The sequence below is a fragment of the Panulirus ornatus genome, chromosome 14 (assembly GCF_036320965.1).
Source record: "Panulirus ornatus isolate Po-2019 chromosome 14, ASM3632096v1, whole genome shotgun sequence".
NCBI classification, from domain to species: Eukaryota; Metazoa; Arthropoda; class Malacostraca; order Decapoda; family Palinuridae; genus Panulirus; species Panulirus ornatus.
Window position 1 is genome coordinate 62,845,595 of NC_092237.1, and position 20,725 is coordinate 62,866,319.

Below are 20,725 nucleotides of genomic sequence, written 5' to 3' on the forward strand. Positions count from 1 at the left end.
CAAGAGAGAATATAACAGTCAGTTGACATACAACGAAGAGACGTAGCAAGGACGTCATTTGGTAAACATGTGTTGTCCAAGACAGACAGCGAGCGTATCATACACTTATTATGTGGACAAGAAGGTGAATTGTTTTCAAATTTCATCAACAATAAGGTTATCCAATTTGTATAGACCATCACTAATATTAAGGTTATCATTTTTTGTGTGTTTAATTATAGAAGATTCAATGATTTTCTCGTGGTACTGTGTATATGTTATTCACGCCGAAGAAAATACAAAGATCATAACACTAACGTAATGTTTTGTCATTAAACGACATAGGATGAATGATAAACCTCCTTGTGTCTTCTCCAACGGTTGTCTCCCTGTATTGATTTGATCCTATGCATCCTAATTGCTAAGAGTCTTTAGTATTAACTCCCTGCATCTTTATTACCTACGGTTTGACTCTATCTATATCAAGTACTCTAGGTCTGATCCCCGCGTTCATTAACTACTTTGTGACTGATCCTCTGTATCTGTGGTGGTGGTAGTACTGATGGGCATATTCGATCAAGCAAACTTTGAAACTGATTGATGACTTGAGTCGGCCGCACCACTAATGTCACTCGGGTGAATAGCGGAGACCTCAAGGCCAGCTCTTCAACAACAACAATGAACAATGGCGGAAGACGCGCAGCAGCAAACCGTAAGGGTGCATCCACACGGTCGAACAAGTGTCCGTCAGACAAACACTGTTACCAGTTAACGCTGAAAGCGGAAAGGGTCGCTGATGACGTCAGAAGCGAGCACCTAGAGGTGTGCCGGACACTATCCATGTTCGTAGTATCGGAACTTCGGACACTGTCTGGTGGGACAGAGGCGTGGAAGTATACGGTACAGCTAGGCACACGATGAACAAAGTTACTTGGTTACCGGATTTTCTGAGTCTGTTTGTTGATTAGTTTTCATCATGGCATTCAGCCTCAAACGACTCGAGGGGGGGAAAAGATCTTTAGTCACTGCCGAGAGGCATGAAGTGCTTCAAGAAGCGCTTCATCAACTGAGACAATTATCTCGATCGGAGAAAGAGGATAGCGATGATGAAAGTGCTTTTGGTGATGTTGTTACCAATGATTTACGAAAGATGCATGAAGAAAATAAAATCCAGGGACAAAAACTAATTTCTGAGGTGCTTTTTCTAGGAAAATTAGGCAAGCTCTCCTATTCATCAAAGGTTGTTGAATAATTATTCCTATTTTCAACATGACGATATGTTTGTGCTATAGAATAGTCATTTCTATTGTTAATATGATGATATGGTACGAACATAATTACAAGTGTCTGTGTATTCAAAATTACATGCAAATATACTCTCTGAATCATTTGAATTAAAGCTTAGCAAGAAACAACAGTCGTAGTTTGTCTATATCCCATGTTTAGAAACAATATTCATCAACAACTTTACATATGTGTAAAGATTATCTCGTTTTATCTGCCAGATCGCCCCTCAAGTTGAGTAATGTCTAAGCACCAAACTCCAAGCAAAACAAAGTGTCTTTTCCGATACAGTTGACAGGAACTATACTGTGTATAATATCAATCTCAGGTCTATGTGCTCAGTAGTGGGACTGTCCTTCACACTATGCATGTCATTATTATTACCTGCCTTTAACCTGTCACAAAGAAGCATTGCTTACGTTTAAGTATGGATCCTGAAGCACATCATAGATGGTTTGGCACGTATCAGGAATAATTGCAGACAGACTATGTTTAGATGTTCTTGTTCTGTATTGAAGGGAAGTGTAGGAGTACCCGGTGGAAAGGTAAATCAACATTGCCTCTAGACGTGCTTCTGGTGAAATGCTCTCTCTCATACAGGTGTCCTGCTTCGTTATAAAAGGTTTTACCTTCTCAAAAAAGTCTTAGAAGCTGTTTGGGTCCATCCCCATATAGTTTGTGAAGTCTGATTCATAACCAATTCGCAGTTCATGTAAAATGGTTGCATGGCTTCCCCTTTCGCTTCGTTTCTGTAACCAGTCCTTGCACCATTCCCTTCTTGTCACCTCCTTGTCCTCACATAGTGTAGCAATTATCATGCCGCATAGTGCAATTTTCTTGGTTTTGTTTTTTATCTTCTTTTGCACCATGGTAATGATGTACCACACTAGACGCTGGCAACGACCACCTGTCGCCCAAGTCCACACTAACACTGATTTGAATACCTGTGTGTTGCCAGCGCACATCAGCTCCGAACATCGTCTGCCGGTCTTTGCCTTGTGAACACAGTAGACACTGTGGTATACAACTTCATATGGTACCACTGCTTGTGCCATATCAAGTTCCCTCGTTTCGACGCTTATGACGTCATCCTGCTTCGCCTTATGATATGGTAACAGTGATTGTCCGACACACTGATCGACCGTGTGGACGTAACCTTAGTAAAGGGAACTCAATCCGTCCTTCAGCTAGCCGGACCTGGAGTCTCCCCAGTCCCTCAGCTTGCCGGCCGGGAGCTTCCTCAGTCCTTCATCTGGCCGGCCTGGGAGTCTACCTAGTCCCTCAGCTGGCCGGACTTGAGTCCGCTGAGGATAAAACGAAAAAGTCTGGAAGCAAGAGAAAGTACAAAGGCACTTATATGGTTGGTCGTCACCTACGTACATGGACGACGTTAAAGCTAGAAATCCTTCACATCAAGCGCATTAAACACAAGGTCAATTAATTCCTCGCAGTATTGTAAGCAATACGAAAGACTTGTTTACAACAACAACAGAGGTGACTTTCTTCAGGTTACTTATCGGTTGTCAGTATAATATGGAAGCTCACGTGTAAAGTGGTCCTTGGCAGTTAACTTATTCCACAACAAGAATGACGACATTTACAGAAATGCTTTATAGGAATGGAGAAAATATTTCTTTTAATCACTCACCTGACCAACAATATATAATCATCAATACTGAGGCTCAATGTGATGCAAAGCATAAATTGAACATAAAAAAACAGTTTAAATCCTTTGGACTTAATGTCTGTATCGTCTTACTATTGAATCAATTCTCGCGACAGAAGCTCCTGTTTGGGTCCTTTTATGTTCTGCGAAAAAACTCACAGGAAAATATCATATAATCGAGCATTTCTTGGAGTTTCATGTATTCAGCTGGAGCATCGTGCCTCCAACATGCACTCCCGCTTTGTATGATCTGAAGTTACGGAAATTTCGACACCCCTTGATTTACTAACATTATCACAGAAATATCGGCATTTACATAGTATTCTGTGCATTGGGTTAGGATCCAAGCCTCAAATAAGTGCAATCATGCTAATGCTTTATTGACCATTGTAACTTCTAATTAGGACCGTACACTATAATGCAATACAAAAATCTATTGCGTTGATTGTTTATAGTTACGATGCTTACTAGACTTCTGATAATAAAATCAATGCATAATCAAAGTAAGAAATTTTATGTTTAATTTTGTTTTATATTCGACGTTTCCACTCGAATCCTCTCTCTACGCGGATTGAAATCTCTGGTGACCACAGCTTGATTTTTAAGGTGGCAGCAAAACTGTGATGCCAGACGCATGGAGCAATGTAGTCGTATAATACGAAAAGTTTATGTTAATCTTAACTAATAAATTTATCTACAATTGAAGAAATATTCTACAATGTTCATATCAGAGAAAGACACGATTAATGTGTATGGGTTCCGTTGACACTTAAGTGAATAGCTCGTACGATAACTTCATGAACGGTTTGGTTATGTAGCGCTTACAAATGAACTCGCACAGTGTATTTACATCACCCCCAGGATTGTGAGGCTCAGAAGATTGTGCGGTGCAACATAGCGAAAAGAACGGTAAAGGTAGGGTTATGTAATAGCAGAGACGATGTTTTCTTAGTGTGTTTCCGACGATTCAACATAATTAGATGATTACGTAGTACCTATATTGTGACTCGGAGACGTTATGTATTTTTAGGATTCTAGTGGATCCTTTTGGAATGTCTGGACCGTATTTCTTAACCCTTCTTTTAGAATATAGATGATTTTCTTTCCATGAACATGAAATCTCTGTTGCCTGTATATTGACTTATGAAATGTGAATATGGAACTGCTAGTGAGTCATGAAATCATACAATTACGTGTTGCAAATAGACGTTTCTATCAGGCGGGGTTTGACCTGGGTAGCTGGTTGTGTCTTGGACAACTTTTTTATGTTTTTGTGTTTTGTTAGTTCTCTCATAATGATTTGATTAATGCTAGGATGGGCTTTAAAATTGCCAGGAGGCAAATTAAAGTTCTAAGTATTAGCAATTAAGACATTAAATGACGTTGCGAGTGGCATAATCAGAAGAGGGGTATAAGATAAAGGGATTTTTCAAGACCTATGAGCTGATCATTTTCACGACAATGTTTAGCGATCGCATTTTTGTGGTCATCCTGCGTACTGATTGACGGTGCCAATAACGCCTATCCGTTACAGTTTTGCCTGCCTGATCTCCATAGATATATTTACATGCCTTGCATTTGACGGCGTAAACGCTCCAATTGTTGCATGATGTGGCCTACTATGTAGGCATACTTGTTGTGGATGAGAGAGCTTGGGAAGTGAGTCAGTTGTTGTTCGCTGATGATACAGCGCTGGTTGCTGATTCATGTGAGAAACTGCAGAAGCTGGTGACTGAGTTTGGTAAAGTGTGTGAAAGAGGAAAGTTGAGAGTAAATGTGAATAAGAGTAAGGTTATTAGGTACAGTAGGGTTGAGGGCCAAGTCAATTGGGAGGCAAGTTTGAATGGAGAAAAACTGGAGGAAGTGAAGTGTTTCAGATATCTGGGAGTGGATTTGGCAGAGGATGGAACCATGGAAGCGGAAGTGGATCATAGGTTGGGGGAGGGGGCGAAAATTCTGGGAGCCTTGAAGAATGTGTGGAAGTCGAGAACATTATCTCGGAAAACAAAAATGGGTATGTTTGAAGAAATAGTGGTTCCAACAATGTTGTATGGTTGCGAGGCGTGGGCTATGGATAGAGTTGTGCGCAGGAGGGTGGATGTGCTGGAAATGAGATGTTTGAGGACAATACGTGGTGTGAGGTGGTTTGATCGAGTAAGTAATAATAGGGTAAGAGAGATGTGTGGTAATAAAAAGATTGTGGTTGAGAGAGCAGAAGAGGGTGTTTTGAAATGGTTTGGTCACATGGAGAGAATTAGTGAGGAAAGATTGACCAAGAGGATATAGATGTCAGAGGTGGAGGGAACGAGAAGTGGGAGACCAGATTGGAGGTGGAAAGATGGAGTGAAAAAGATTTTGAGCGATCGGGGCCTGAACATGCAGGAGGGTGAAAGGCGTGCAAGGAATAGAGTGAATTGGAACGATGTGGTATACCGGGGTCGACGTGGTGTCAATATATATATATATATATATATATATATATATATATATATATATATATATATATATATATATATATATATATATATATATATATTTCTTTCAAACTATTCGCCATTTCCCGTGTTAGCAAGGTAGCGTTAAGAACAGAGGACTGGGCCTCTGAGGGAATATCCTCACCTGGCCCCCTTCTCTGTTCCTTCTTTTGGAAAATTAAAAAAAAAAAAAAGGGGAGGATTTCCAGCCCCCCAATCCCTCCCCTTTTAGTCGCCTTCTACGACACGCAAGGAATACGTGGGGAGTATTCTTTCTCCCCTATCTCCTATATATATATATATATATATATATATATATATATATATATATATATATATATATATTTTTTTTTTTTTTTTTTTATACTTTGTCGCTGTCTCCCGCGTTTGCGAGGTAGCGCGAGGAAACAGACGAAAGAAATGGCCCAACCCCCATACACACGTACATACACACGTCCACACACGCAAATATACATACCTACACAGCTTTCCATGGTTTACCCCAGACGCTTCACATGCCTTGATTCAATCCACTGACAGCACGTCAACCCCTGTATACCACATCGCTCCAATTCACTCTATTCCTTGCCCTCCTTTCACCCTCCTGCATGTTCAGGCCCCGATCACACAAAATCTTTTTCACTCCATCTTTCCACCTCCAATTTGGTCTCCCTCTTCTCCTCGTTCCCTCCACCTCCGACACATATATCCTCTTGGTCAATCTTTCCTCACTCATTCTCTCCATGTGCCCAAACCATTTCAAAACACCCTCTTCTGCTCTCTCAACCACGCTCTTTTTATTTCCACACATCTCTCTTACCCTTACGTTACTTACTCGATCAAACCACCTCACACCACACATTGTCCTCAAACATCTCATTTCCAGCACATCCATCCTCCTGCGCACAACTCTATCCATAGCCCACGCCTCGCAACCATACAACATTGTTGGAACCACTATTCCTTCAAACATACCCATTTTTGCTTTCCGAGATAATGTTCTCGACTTCCACACATTTTTCAAGGCTCCCAAAATTTTCGCCCCCTCCCCCACCCTATGATCCACTTCCGCTTCCATGGTTCCATCCGCTGACAGATCCACTCCCAGATATCTAAAACACTTCACTTCCTCCAGTTTTTCTCCATTCAAACTCACCTCCCAATTGACTTGACCCTCAACCCTACTGTACCTAATAACCTTGCTCTTATTCACATTTACTCTTAACTTTCTTCTTCCACACACTTTACCAAACTCAGTCACCAGCTTCTGCAGTTTCTCACATGAATCAGCCACCAGCGCTGTATCATCAGCGAACAACAACTGACTCACTTCCCAAGCTCTCTCATCCCCAACAGACTTCATACTTGCCCCTCTTTCCAGGACTCTTGCATTTACCTCCCTAACAACCCCATCCATAAACAAATTAAACAACCATGGAGACATCACACACCCCTGCCGCAAACCTACATTCACTGAGAACCAATCACTTTCCTCTCTTCCTACACGTACACATGCCTTACATCCTCGATAAAAACTTTTCACTGCTTCTAACAACTTGCCTCCCACACCATATATTCTTAATACCTTCCACAGAGCATCTCTATCAACTCTATCATATGCCTTCTCCAGATCCATAAATGCTACATACAAATCCATTTGCTTTTCTAAGTATTTCTCACATACATTCTTCAAAGCAAACACCTGATCCACACATCCTCTACCACTTCTGAAACCGCACTGCTCTTCCCCAATCTGATGCTCTGTACATGCCTTCACCCTCTCAATCAATACCCTCCCATATAGTTTACCAGGAATACTCAACAAACTTATACCTCTGTAATTTGAGCACTCACTCTTATCCCCTTTGCCTTTGTACAATGGCACTATGCACGCATTCCGCCAATCCTCAGGCACCTCACCATGAGTCATACATACATTAAATAACCTTACCAACCAGTCAACAATACAGTCACCCCCTTTTTTAATAAATTCCACTGCAATACCATCCAAACCTGCTGCCTTGCCGGCTTTCATCTTCCGCAAAGCTTTTACTACCTCTTCTCTGTTTACCAAATCATTTTCCCTAACCCTCTCACTTTGCACACCACCTCGACCAAAACACCCTATATCTGCCACTCTGTCATCAGACACATTCAACAAACCTTCAAAATACTCATTCCATCTCCTTCTCACATCACCACTACTTGTTATCACCTCCCCATTTACGCCCTTCACTGAAGTTCCCATTTGCTCCCTTGTCTTACGCACCCTATTTACCTCCTTCCAGAACATCTTTTTATTCTCCCTAAAATTTACTGATAGTCTCTCACCCCAACTCTCATTTGCCCTTTTTTTCACCTCTTGCACCTTTCTCTTGACCTCCTGTCTCTTTCTTTTATACTTCTCCCACTCAATTGCATTTTTTCCCTGCAAAAATCGTCCAAATGCCTCTCTCTTCTCTTTCACTAATACTCTTACTTCTTCATCCCACCACTCACTACCCTTTCTAAACAGCCCACCTCCCACTCTTCTCATGCCACAAGCATCTTTTGCGCAATCCATCACTGATTCCCTAAATACATCCCATTCCTCCCCCACTCCCCTTACTTCCATTGTTCTCACCTTTTTCCATTCTGTACACAGTCTCTCCTGGTACTTCCCCACACAGGTCTCCTTCCCAAGCTCACTTACTCTCACCACCTTCTTCACCCCAACATTCACTCCTCTTTTCTGAAAACCCATACTAATCTTCACCTTAGCCTCCACAAGATAATGATCAGACATCCCTCCAGTTGCACCTCTCAGCACATTAACATCCAAAAGTCTCTCTTTCGCACGCCTGTCAATTAACACGTAATCCAATAACGCTCTCTGGCCATCTCTCCTGCTTACATAAGTATACTTATGTATATCTCGCTTTTTAAACCAGGTATTCCCAATCATCAGTCCTTTTTCAGCACATAAATCTACAAGCTCTTCACCATTTCCATTTACAACACTGAACACCCATGCATACCAATTATTCCCTCAACTGCCACATTACTCACCTTTGCATTCAAATCACCCATCACTATAACCCGGTCTCGTGCATCAAAACCGCTAACACACTCATTCAGCTGCTCCCAAAACACTTGCCTCTCATGATCTTTCTTCTCATGCCCAGGTGCATATGCACCAATAATCACCCACCTCTCTCCATCAACTTTCAATTTTACCCATATTAATCGAGAATTTACTTTCTTACATTCTATCACATACTCCCACAACTCCTGTTTCAGGAGTATTGCTACTCCTTCCCTTGCTCTTGTCCTCTCACTAACCCCTGACTTCACTCCCCAGACATTTCCAAACCACTCTTCCCCTTTACCCTTGAGCTTCGTTTCACTCAGAGCCAAAACATCCAGGTTCCTTTCCTCAAACATACTACCTATCTCTCCTTTTTTCACATCTTGGTTACATCCACACACATTTAGGCACCCCACTCTGAGCCTTCGAGGAGGATGATCACTCCCCGCGTGACTCCTTCTTCTGTTTCCCATTTTAGAAAGTTAATACAAGGAGGGGAGGATTTCCGGCCCCCCGCTCCCGTCCCCTCTAGTCGCTTTCTACGACACGCGAGGAATACGTGGGAAGTATTCTTTCACCCCTATCCCCAGGGATAATATACATATATATATACATACACACACACACACACATACACACACATACGCACATACACACACACACACACACATACATATATATACATATGAAAATGTAAGAAACAATTTAGAAAACAAACTTTTAGCTTAAAATGAATGAAAAAATGAATGTCACATAATGGTTCAACCTCTGGCTATGGAAAAGGAAATGTACAATTTATTCACACAAACGTCAATAGCAGTTCTCATCAATTTCACCACTGTATCAATAAGCTTCAATGTCTAAGCTACATTTTTCTCCAACTTCACTATTTTCTTGTCAAAAACACCATGCATGAAAACTATCACTCCAGTAACACAACTATAAACATTTACTTCCCCTTTATATATATATATATATATATATATATATATATATATATATATATATATATATATAAAACCAACCACCAACTCTCTCGGGGAAAGAAGGCACTGGCCTTTGCCTTGCGTTTCAACAACCAATACTCATAAATACCTCCTCTCTCAATAAACACGATAATGACAAGATATGTGACACTGAAATAACTCTGACAAGCAGTTAACACAAGCCCTCCAAACCCAGTCTTAATCAATACCTTAGCAAATGTAAGCCTATCTTAAGACTACGCTCCCCAGGCATGTAAGGGTTACACTTTCTCGTCGGCCTTTGAACAACATTCATCTTTTCAACATTACAAACACCATTTCAACATATCACGAGACCTCTTGCCCAATATGCAACTTCCACACTGGTAGGCACTGAACGCTGACCCCTTCCTTAGTCGCCCTGTGTTCAACCAACAGTGACTTACACATCAGCACACTGTAGGACCTGTGGTTCCGGCCTGAGCGCAGCACGAACCCCACAGAGGAGGTATCCTGGGGCAGCAGAGTAACCTACCGTTGGAAATATGGAAGACTTAGACATAATACCGTTCTTCCTGCGTGTCGTAGACGTCAACAAAGGAAGTGGTACCTGCGGGTGATAATTCTCCTCCTCAATTCTATCAGATATTTAATAATTCTCCTCCCCAATTCTATCGGTATTTAGAACAGGGAACAGGAGCGAAGAGAGGATTTTCCTATATGGACTGAGTATTCTGGTGTTCCTCACTATGGCGGGTAAAGGCGAATAGGTATGATTCATATATTATCTTCATGTAACCGTAAGACCTCTTCTCCAGGGACATCTGTAGCTTCAAGGCTGCGCTACCATCAGTAGAAGGAAGGGACGGATTCCTCAGAGGTGGGAAGTTTTTCGACGATTGTACTCCCATGGCACAGTACGAACGAAATATATATATATATTTTTTTTTTTGTCGCTGTCTCCCGCGTTTGCGAGGTAGCGCAAGGAAACAGACGAAAGAAATGGCCCAACCCACCCCCATACACATGTAATACATACGTCCACACACGCAAATATACATACCTACACAGCTTTCCATGGTTTACCCAGACGCCTCACATGCCTTGATTCAATCCACTGACAGCACGTCAACCCCGTATACCACATCGCTCCAATTCACTCTATTCCTTGCCCTCCTTTCACCCTCCTGCATGTTCAGGCCCCGATCACACAAAATCTTTTTCACTCCATCTTTCCACCTCCAATTTGGTCTCCCTCTTCTCCTCGTTCCCTCCACCTCCGACACATATATCCTCTTGGTCAATCTTTCCTCACTCATTCTCTCCATGTGCCCAAACCATTTCAAAACACCCTCTTCTGCTCTCTCAACCACGCTCTTTTTATTTCCACACATCTCTCTTACCCTTACGTTACTTACTCGATCAAACCACCTCACACCACACATTGTCCTCAAACATCTCATTTCCAGCACATCCATCCTCCTGCGCACAACTCTATCCATAGCCCACGCCTCGCAACCATACAACATTGTTGGAACCACTATTCCTTCAAACATACCCATTTTTGCTTTCCGAGATAATGTTCTCGACTTCCACACATTTTTCAAGGCTCCCAAAATTTTCGCCCCCTCCCCCACCCTATGATCCACTTCCGCTTCCATGGTTCCATCCGCTGACAGATCCACTCCCAGATATCTAAAACACTTCACTTCCTCCAGTTTTTCTCCATTCAAACTCACCTCCCAATTGACTTGACCCTCAACCCTACTGTACCTAATAACCTTGCTCTTATTCACATTTACTCTTAACTTTCTTCTTCCACACACTTTACCAAACTCAGTCACCAGCTTCTGCAGTTTCTCACATGAATCAGCCACCAGCGCTGTATCATCAGCGAACAACAACTGACTCACTTCCCAAGCTCTCTCATCCCCAACAGACTTCATACTTGCCCCTCTTTCCAGGACTCTTGCATTTACCTCCCTAACAACCCCATCCATAAACAAATTAAACAACCATGGAGACATCACACACCCCTGCCGCAAACCTACATTCACTGAGAACCAATCACTTTCCTCTCTTCCTACACGTACACATGCCTTACATCCTCGATAAAAACTTTTCACTGCTTCTAACAACTTGCCTCCCACACCATATATTCTTAATACCTTCCACAGAGCATCTCTATCAACTCTATCATATGCCTTCTCCAGATCCATAAATGCTACATACAAATCCATTTGCTTTTCTAAGTATTTCTCACATACATTCTTCAAAGCAAACACCTGATCCACACATCCTCTACCACTTCTGAAACCGCACTGCTCTTCCCCAATCTGATGCTCTGTACATGCCTTCACCCTCTCAATCAATACCCTCCCATATAGTTTACCAGGAATACTCAACAAACTTATACCTCTGTAATTTGAGCACTCACTCTTATCCCCTTTGCCTTTGTACAATGGCACTATGCACGCATTCCGCCAATCCTCAGGCACCTCACCATGAGTCATACATACATTAAATAACCTTACCAACCAGTCAACAATACAGTCACCCCCTTTTTTAATAAATTCCACTGCAATACCATCCAAACCTGCTGCCTTGCCGGCTTTCATCTTCCGCAAAGCTTTTACTACCTCTTCTCTGTTTACCAAATCATTTTCCCTAACCCTCTCACTTTGCACACCACCTCGACCAAAACACCCTATATCTGCCACTCTGTCATCAGACACATTCAACAAACCTTCAAAATACTCATTCCATCTCCTTCTCACATCACCACTACTTGTTATCACCTCCCCATTTACGCCCTTCACTGAAGTTCCCATTTGCTCCCTTGTCTTACGCACCCTATTTACCTCCTTCCAGAACATCTTTTTATTCTCCCTAAAATTTACTGATAGTCTCTCACCCCAACTCTCATTTGCCCTTTTTTTCACCTCTTGCACCTTTCTCTTGACCTCCTGTCTCTTTCTTTTATACTTCTCCCACTCAATTGCATTTTTTCCCTGCAAAAATCGTCCAAATGCCTCTCTCTTCTCTTTCACTAATACTCTTACTTCTTCATCCCACCACTCACTACCCTTTCTAAACAGCCCACCTCCCACTCTTCTCATGCCACAAGCATCTTTTGCGCAATCCATCACTGATTCCCTAAATACATCCCATTCCTCCCCCACTCCCCTTACTTCCATTGTTCTCACCTTTTTCCATTCTGTACACAGTCTCTCCTGGTACTTCCCCACACAGGTCTCCTTCCCAAGCTCACTTACTCTCACCACCTTCTTCACCCCAACATTCACTCCTCTTTTCTGAAAACCCATACTAATCTTCACCTTAGCCTCCACAAGATAATGATCAGACATCCCTCCAGTTGCACCTCTCAGCACATTAACATCCAAAAGTCTCTCTTTCGCACGCCTGTCAATTAACACGTAATCCAATAACGCTCTCTGGCCATCTCTCCTGCTTACATAAGTATACTTATGTATATCTCGCTTTTTAAACCAGGTATTCCCAATCATCAGTCCTTTTTCAGCACATAAATCTACAAGCTCTTCACCATTTCCATTTACAACACTGAACACCCCATGCATACCAATTATTCCCTCAACTGCCACATTACTCACCTTTGCATTCAAATCACCCATCACTATAACCCGGTCTCGTGCATCAAAACCGCTAACACACTCATTCAGCTGCTCCCAAAACACTTGCCTCTCATGATCTTTCTTCTCATGCCCAGGTGCATATGCACCAATAATCACCCACCTCTCTCCATCAACTTTCAATTTTACCCATATTAATCGAGAATTTACTTTCTTACATTCTATCACATACTCCCACAACTCCTGTTTCAGGAGTATTGCTACTCCTTCCCTTGCTCTTGTCCTCTCACTAACCCCTGACTTCACTCCCCAGACATTTCCAAACCACTCTTCCCCTTTACCCTTGAGCTTCGTTTCACTCAGAGCCAAAACATCCAGGTTCCTTTCCTCAAACATACTACCTATCTCTCCTTTTTTCACATCTTGGTTACATCCACACACATTTAGGCACCCCACTCTGAGCCTTCGAGGAGGATGATCACTCCCCGCGTGACTCCTTCTTCTGTTTCCCATTTTAGAAAGTTAATACAAGGAGGGGAGGATTTCCGGCCCCCCGCTCCCGTCCCCTCTAGTCGCTTTCTACGACACGCGAGGAATACGTGGGAAGTATTCTTTCACCCCTATCCCCAGGGATAATATACATATATATATACATACACACACACACACACATACACACACATACGCACATACACACACACACACACACACATACATATATATACATATGAAAAATGTAAGAAACAATTTAGAAAACAAACTTTTAGCTTAAAATGAATGAAAAAATGAATGTCACATAATGGTTCAACCTCTGGCTATGGAAAAGGAAATGTACAATTTATTCACACAAACGTCAATAGCAGTTCTCATCAATTTCACCACTGTATCAATAAGCTTCAATGTCTAAGCTACATTTTTCTCCAACTTCACTATTTTCTTGTCAAAAACACCATGCATGAAAACTATCACTCCAGTAACACAACTATAAACATTTACTTCCCCTTTATATATATATATATATATATATATATATATATATATATATATATATATAAAACCAACCACCAACCCTCTCGGGGAAAGAAGGCACTGGCCTTTGCCTTGCGTTTCAACAACCAATACTCATAAATACCTCCTCTCTCAATAAACACGATAATGACAAGATATGTGACACTGAAATAACTCTGACAAGCAGTTAACACAAGCCCTCCAAACCCAGTCTTAATCAATACCTTAGCAAATGTAAGCCTATCTTAAGACTACGCTCCCCAGGCATGTAAGGGTTACACTTTCTCGTCGGCCTTTGAACAACATTCATCTTTTCAACATTACAAACACCATTTCAACATATCACGAGACCTCTTGCCCAATATGCAACTTCCACACTGGTAGGCACTGAACGCTGACCCCTTCCTTAGTCGCCCTGTGTTCAACCAACAGTGACTTACACATCAGCACACTGTAGGACCTGTGGTTCCGGCCTGAGCGCAGCACGAACCCCACAGAGGAGGTATCCTGGGGCAGCAGAGTAACCTACCGTTGGAAATATGGAAGACTTAGACATAATACCGTTCTTCCTGCGTGTCGTAGACGTCAACAAAGGAAGTGGTACCTGCGGGTGATAATTCTCCTCCTCAATTCTATCAGATATTTAATAATTCTCCTCCCCAATTCTATCGGTATTTAGAACAGGGAACAGGAGCGAAGAGAGGATTTTCCTATATGGACTGAGTATTCTGGTGTTCCTCACTATGGCGGGTAAAGGCGAATAGGTATGATTCATATATTATCTTCATGTAACCGTAAGACCTCTTCTCCAGGGACATCTGTAGCTTCAAGGCTGCGCTACCATCAGTAGAAGGGAAGGGACGGATTCCTCAGAGGTGGGAAGTTTTTCGACGATTGTACTCCCATGGCACAGTACGAACGAAATATATATATATATTTTTTTTTTTGTCGCTGTCTCCCGCGTTTGCGAGGTAGCGCAAGGAAACAGACGAAAGAAATGGCCCAACCCACCCCCATACACATGTATATACATACGTCCACACACGCAAATATACATACCTACACAGCTTTCCATGGTTTACCCCAGACGCCTCACATGCCTTGATTCAATCCACTGACAGCACGTCAACCCCGGTATACCACATCGCTCCAATTCACTCTATTCCTTGCCCTCCTTTCACCCTCCTGCATGTTCAGGCCCCGATCACACAAAATCTTTTTCACTCCATCTTTCCACCTCCAATTTGGTCTCCCTCTTCTCCTCGTTCCCTCCACCTCCGACACATATATTCTCTTGGTCAATCTTTCCTCACTCATTCTCTCCATGTGCCCGAACCATTTCAAAACACCCTCTTCTGCTCTCTCAACCACGCTCTTTTTATTTCCACACATCTCTCTTACCCTTACGTTACTTACTCGATCAAACCACCTCACACCACATATTGTCCTCAAACATCTCATTTCCAGCACATCCATCCTCCTGCGCACAACTCTATCCATAGCCCACGTCTCGCAACCATACAACATTGTTGGAACCACTATTCCTTCAAACATACCCATTTTTGCTTTCCGAGATAATGTTCTCGACTTCCACACATTCTTCAAGGCTCCCAGAATTTTCGCCCCCTCCCCCACCCTATGATCCACTTCCGCTTCCATGGTTCCATCCGCTGCCAGATCCACTCCCAGATATCTAAAACACTTCACTTCCTCCAGTTTTTCTCCATTCAAACTCACCTCCCAATTGACTTGACCCTCAACCCTACTGTACCTAATAACCTTGCTCTTATTCACATTTACTCTTAACTTTCTTCTTTCACACACTTTACCAAACTCAGTCACCAGCTTCTGCAGTTTCTCACATGAATCAGCCACCAGCGCTGTATCATCAGCGAACAACAACTGACTCACTTCCCAAGCTCTCTCATCCCCAACAGACTTCATACTTGCCCCTCTTTCCAAAACTCTTGCATTCACCTCCCTAACAACCCCATCCATAAACAAATTAAACAACCATGGGGACATCACACACCCCTGCCGCAAACCTACATTCACTGAGAACCAATCACTTTCCTCTCTTCCTACACGTACACATGCCTTACATCCTCGATAAAAACTTTTCACTGCTTCTAACAACTTGCCTCCCACACCATATATTCTTAATACCTTCCACAGAGCATCTCTATCAACTCTATCATATGCCTTCTCCAGATCCATAAATGCTACATACAAATCCATTTGCTTTTCTAAGTATTTCTCACACACATTCTTCAAAGCAAACACCTGATCCACACATCCTCTACCACTTCTGAAACCACACTGCTCTTCCCCAATCTGATGCTCTGTACATGCCTTCACCCTCTCAATCAATATCCTCCCATATAATTTACCAGGAATACTCAACAATCTTATACCTCTGTAATTTGAGCACTCACTCTTATCCCCTTTGCCTTTGTACAATGGCACTATGCACGCATTCCGCCAATCCTCAGGCACCTCACCATGAGTCATACATACATTAAATAACCTTACCAACCAGTCAACAATACAGTCACCCCCTTTTTTAATAAATTCCACTGCAATACCATCCAAACCTGCTGCCTTGCCGGCTTTCATCTTCCGCAAAGCTTTTACTACCTCTTCTCTGTTTACCAAATCATCATCCCTAACCCTCTCACTTTGCACACCACCTCGACCAAAACACCCTATATCTGCCACTCTATCATGAAACACATTCAACAAGCCTTCAAAATACTCACTCCATCTCCTTCTCATATCACCACTACTTGTTATCACCTCCCCATTTGCGCCCTTCACTGAAATTCCCATTTGCTCCCCTGTCTTACGCACTTTATTTACCTCCTTCCAGAACATCTTTTTATTCTCCCTAAAATTTAATGATACTCTCTCACCCCAACTCTCATTTGCCCTTTTTTTCACCTCTTGCACCTTTCTCTTGACCTCCTGTCTCTTTCTTTTATACATCTCCCACTCAGTTTCATTTTTTCCCTGCAAAAATCGTCCAAATGCCTCTCTCTTCTCTTTCACTAATACTCTTACTTCTTCATCCCACCACTCACTACCCTTTCTGATCAACCCACCTCCCACTCTTCTCATGCCACAAGCATCTTTTGCGCAATCCATCACTGATTCCCTAAATACATCCCATTCCTCCCTTACTTCCATTTTTCTCACCTTTTTCCACCTTTTTCTCACCATATATATATATATATATATATATATATATATATATATATATATATATATATATATATATATATATATATTGTTGTTCTGGAAGGAGGTAAATAAAGTGCGTAAGACAAGGGAGCAAATGGGAACTTCAGTGAAGGGCGCAAATGGGGAGTTGATAACAAGTAGTGGTGATGTGAGAAGGAGATGGAGTGAGTATTTTGAAGGTTTGTTGAATGTGTTTGATGATAGAGTGGCATATATAGGGTGTTTTGGTCGAGGTGGTGTGCAAAGTGAGAGGGTTAGGGAAAATGATTTGGTAAACAGAGAAGAGGTAGTGAAAGCTTTGCGGAAGATGAAAGCCGGCAAGGCAGCAGGTTTGGATGGTATTGCAGTGGAATTTATTAAAAAAGGGGGTGACTGTATTGTTGACTGGTTGGTAAGGTTATTTAATGTATGTATGACTCATGGTGAGGTGCCTGAGGATTGGCGGAATGCGTGCATAGTGCCATTGTACAAAGGCAAAGGGGATAAGAGTGAGTGCTCAAATTACAGAGGTATAAGTTTGTTGAGTATTCCTGGTAAATTATATGGGAGGGTATTGATTGAGAGGGTGAAGGCATGTACAGAGCATCAGAGTGGGGAAGAGCAGTGTGGTTTCAGAAGTGGTAGAGGATGTGTGGATCAGGTGTTTGCTTTGAAGAATGTGTGTGAGAAATACTTAGAAAAGCAAATGGATTTGTATGTAGCATTTATGGATCTGGAGAAGGCATATGATAGAGTTGATAGAGATGCTCTGTGGAAGGTATTAAGAATATATGGTGTGGGAGGCAAGTTGTTAGAAGCAGTGAAAAGTTTTTATCGAGGATGTAAGGCATGTGTACGTGTAGGAAGAGAGGAAAGTGATTGGTTCTCAGTGAATGTAGGTTTGCGGCAGGGGTGTGTGATGTCTCCATGGTTGTTTAATTTGTTTATGGATGGGGTTGTTAGGGAGGTAGATGCAAGAGTTTTGGAAAGAGGGGCAAGTATGAAGTCTGTTGGGGATGAGAGAGCTTGGGAAGTGAGTCAGTTGCTGTTCGCTGATGATACAGCGCTGGTGGCTGATTCATGTGAGAAACTGCAAAAGCTGGTGACTGAGTTTGGTAAAGTGTGTGGAAGAAGAAAGTTAAGAGTAAATGTGAATAAGAGCTAGGTTATTAGGTACAGTAGGGTTGAGGGTCAAGTCAATTGGGAGGTGAGTTTGAATGGAGAAAAACTGGAGGAAGTGAAGTGTTTTAGATATCTGGGAGTGGATCTGGCAGCGGATGGAACCATGGAAGCAGAAGTGGATCATAGGGTGGGGGAGGGGGCGAAAATTCTGGGAGCCTTGAAGAATGTGTGGAAGTCGAGAACATTATCTCGGAAAGCAAAAATGGGTATGTTTGAAGGAATAGTGGTTCCAACAATGTTGTATGGTTGCGAGGCGTGGGCTATGGATAGAGTTGTGCGCAGGAGGATGGATGTGCTGGAAATGAGATGTTTGAGGACAATGTGTGGTGTGAGGTGGTTTGATCGAGTGAGTAACGTAAGGGTAAGAGAGATGTGTGGAAATAAAAAGAGCGTGGTTGAGAGAGCAGAAGAGGGTGTTTTGAAGTGTTTTGGGCACATGGAGAGGATGAGTGAGGAAAGATTGACCAAGAGGATATATGTGTCGGAGGTGGAGGGAGCAAGAAGAAGAGGGAGACCAAATTGGAGGTGGAAAGATGGAGTGAAAAAGATTTTGTGTGATCGGGGCCTGAACATGCAGGAGGGTGAAAGGAGGGCAAGGAATAGAGTGAATTGGAGCGATGTGGTATACCGGGGTTGACGTGCTGTCAGTGGATTGAATCAAGGCATGTGAAGCGTCTGGGGTAAACCATGGAAAGCTGTGTAGGTATGTATATTTGCGTGTGTGGACGTGTGTATATACATGTGTATGGGGTTGGGTTGGGCCATTTCTTTCGTCTGTTTCCTTGCGCTACCTCGCAAACGCGGGAGACAGCGACAAAGTATAAAAAAAAAAAGAAAATATATATATATATATATATATATATATATATATATATATATATATATATATATATATATATATATATATGATCATATTCTTTTTGATCGCAGTTTCCTGTGTTAGCAAGGAAACGCCAAAACAGACGAATATAGGCCGCATCCGCTCACATCCATCCTCTAGCTGTCATGTGTAATGCACCGAATCCACAGTTCTCCAACCAGGACTCATAAACTTTTCCAGGGTTTACCTCGGCTGCTTCTCTTGCTTTGGCTCAGTCCAGTGACAGCACGACTACTCCTGTATAACACATTATTCCAATTCGATCCATGTCGTGCACGCCTTTTACCCTCTTACATGTTCAGGCCTCGAGCGCTCAAAATCTTTTCACTCCATCCTTCCATCTTCAATTTGGTCTTCCGTTCTTGTTCTCTCCACTTCCGACACATATATCCTTTTTATCAAACTTTCCTCTTTCTCCATCTCCATTTATCCAAAACGTTCAAGCACACCCTTTTCAACTCTATCAACCACACACTGTTTATTACATTTGCCTCTAACCCATTTATTACTTACTCGATCAAACCCCCCTTCACACCACATATTGTCGTCAGATATTTCAGTTTCATCACACACACACACACACACACACACACACACACACACACACACACACACACACACACACACACACACTTTCACTTTCTGTTATACTTTATCGCATTAGCGAGGTAGTTCCAGGAATAGGCAAAGAAAGGCCACAGCCGCTCACATCCATTCTCAGGATCTCATGTATAATGCGCCGAAACCACAGCTCCCTATCCACATCCAGACCCCACAGCCCTTTCCATGGTTAACCCCGGACGCTTAACATGGCCTGGTTCAGTCCAGTATGCCACATCGTTCTAGTTCAATCTATCCAGTGTACGTTTTTCACCCTCCTGCATGTTCTGGCCCCGATCACTTAGAATCTTTTTCACTCCACCCTTCCATATCCAGTTTGGTCTTCTCCTTCTCCTTGATTCCTCCACTACCGACTCATGTATCCTCTTTGCCAACATTTCCTCTCTCATTCTGTACATATGGCCACACTGTTTCAGCACTTTCTCTTCTGCTCTCTCACCTCACTGTTATATACTCTTTTAGGCAAAAAATTGGGGGTCGACGTATGCATGGGTATTAGTTTTGTTTAGTTGAAATCCGTGCATGATGGGAAGGGCTAAGAACACCTTTTAAATTTAGACATAAAAAATATTTATCACTTACTGCCACTAAATGGAAACGTAAAATATACACCATTTAGTGATGAAAAGCTGTGCAGTGCCTTCAGCAGATGAAGCTCACCAACTTACAGTAGGGCTAACTTACATTACAACGTGCTTTCGGTAGTCTTAAGTCAAACTTCTTGGCTCAGGCCAACTTATCATATCGTATACGGTACTATAGTACCCAG

At 42.3% G+C, this 20,725-nt stretch overlaps 1 protein-coding gene across 2 annotated transcripts in view; it reads left to right on the forward strand.

The window, feature by feature from the left end:
* The first annotated feature begins 3,764 nt into the window (after positions 1 to 3,764).
* The window catches only part of LOC139753504 (organic cation transporter protein-like), a 42,249-nt gene continuing 25,288 nt past the window's right edge, over positions 3,765 to 20,725 (forward strand). The window contains exon 1 of one of the 2 annotated variants that reach the window (XM_071670148.1): positions 3,765 to 3,844. The gene's annotated coding sequence lies outside the window, so the exon portion shown is untranslated. The remainder of the gene's footprint in view (positions 3,845 to 20,725) is intronic. The other variant, XM_071670149.1, reaches the window with a different exon arrangement.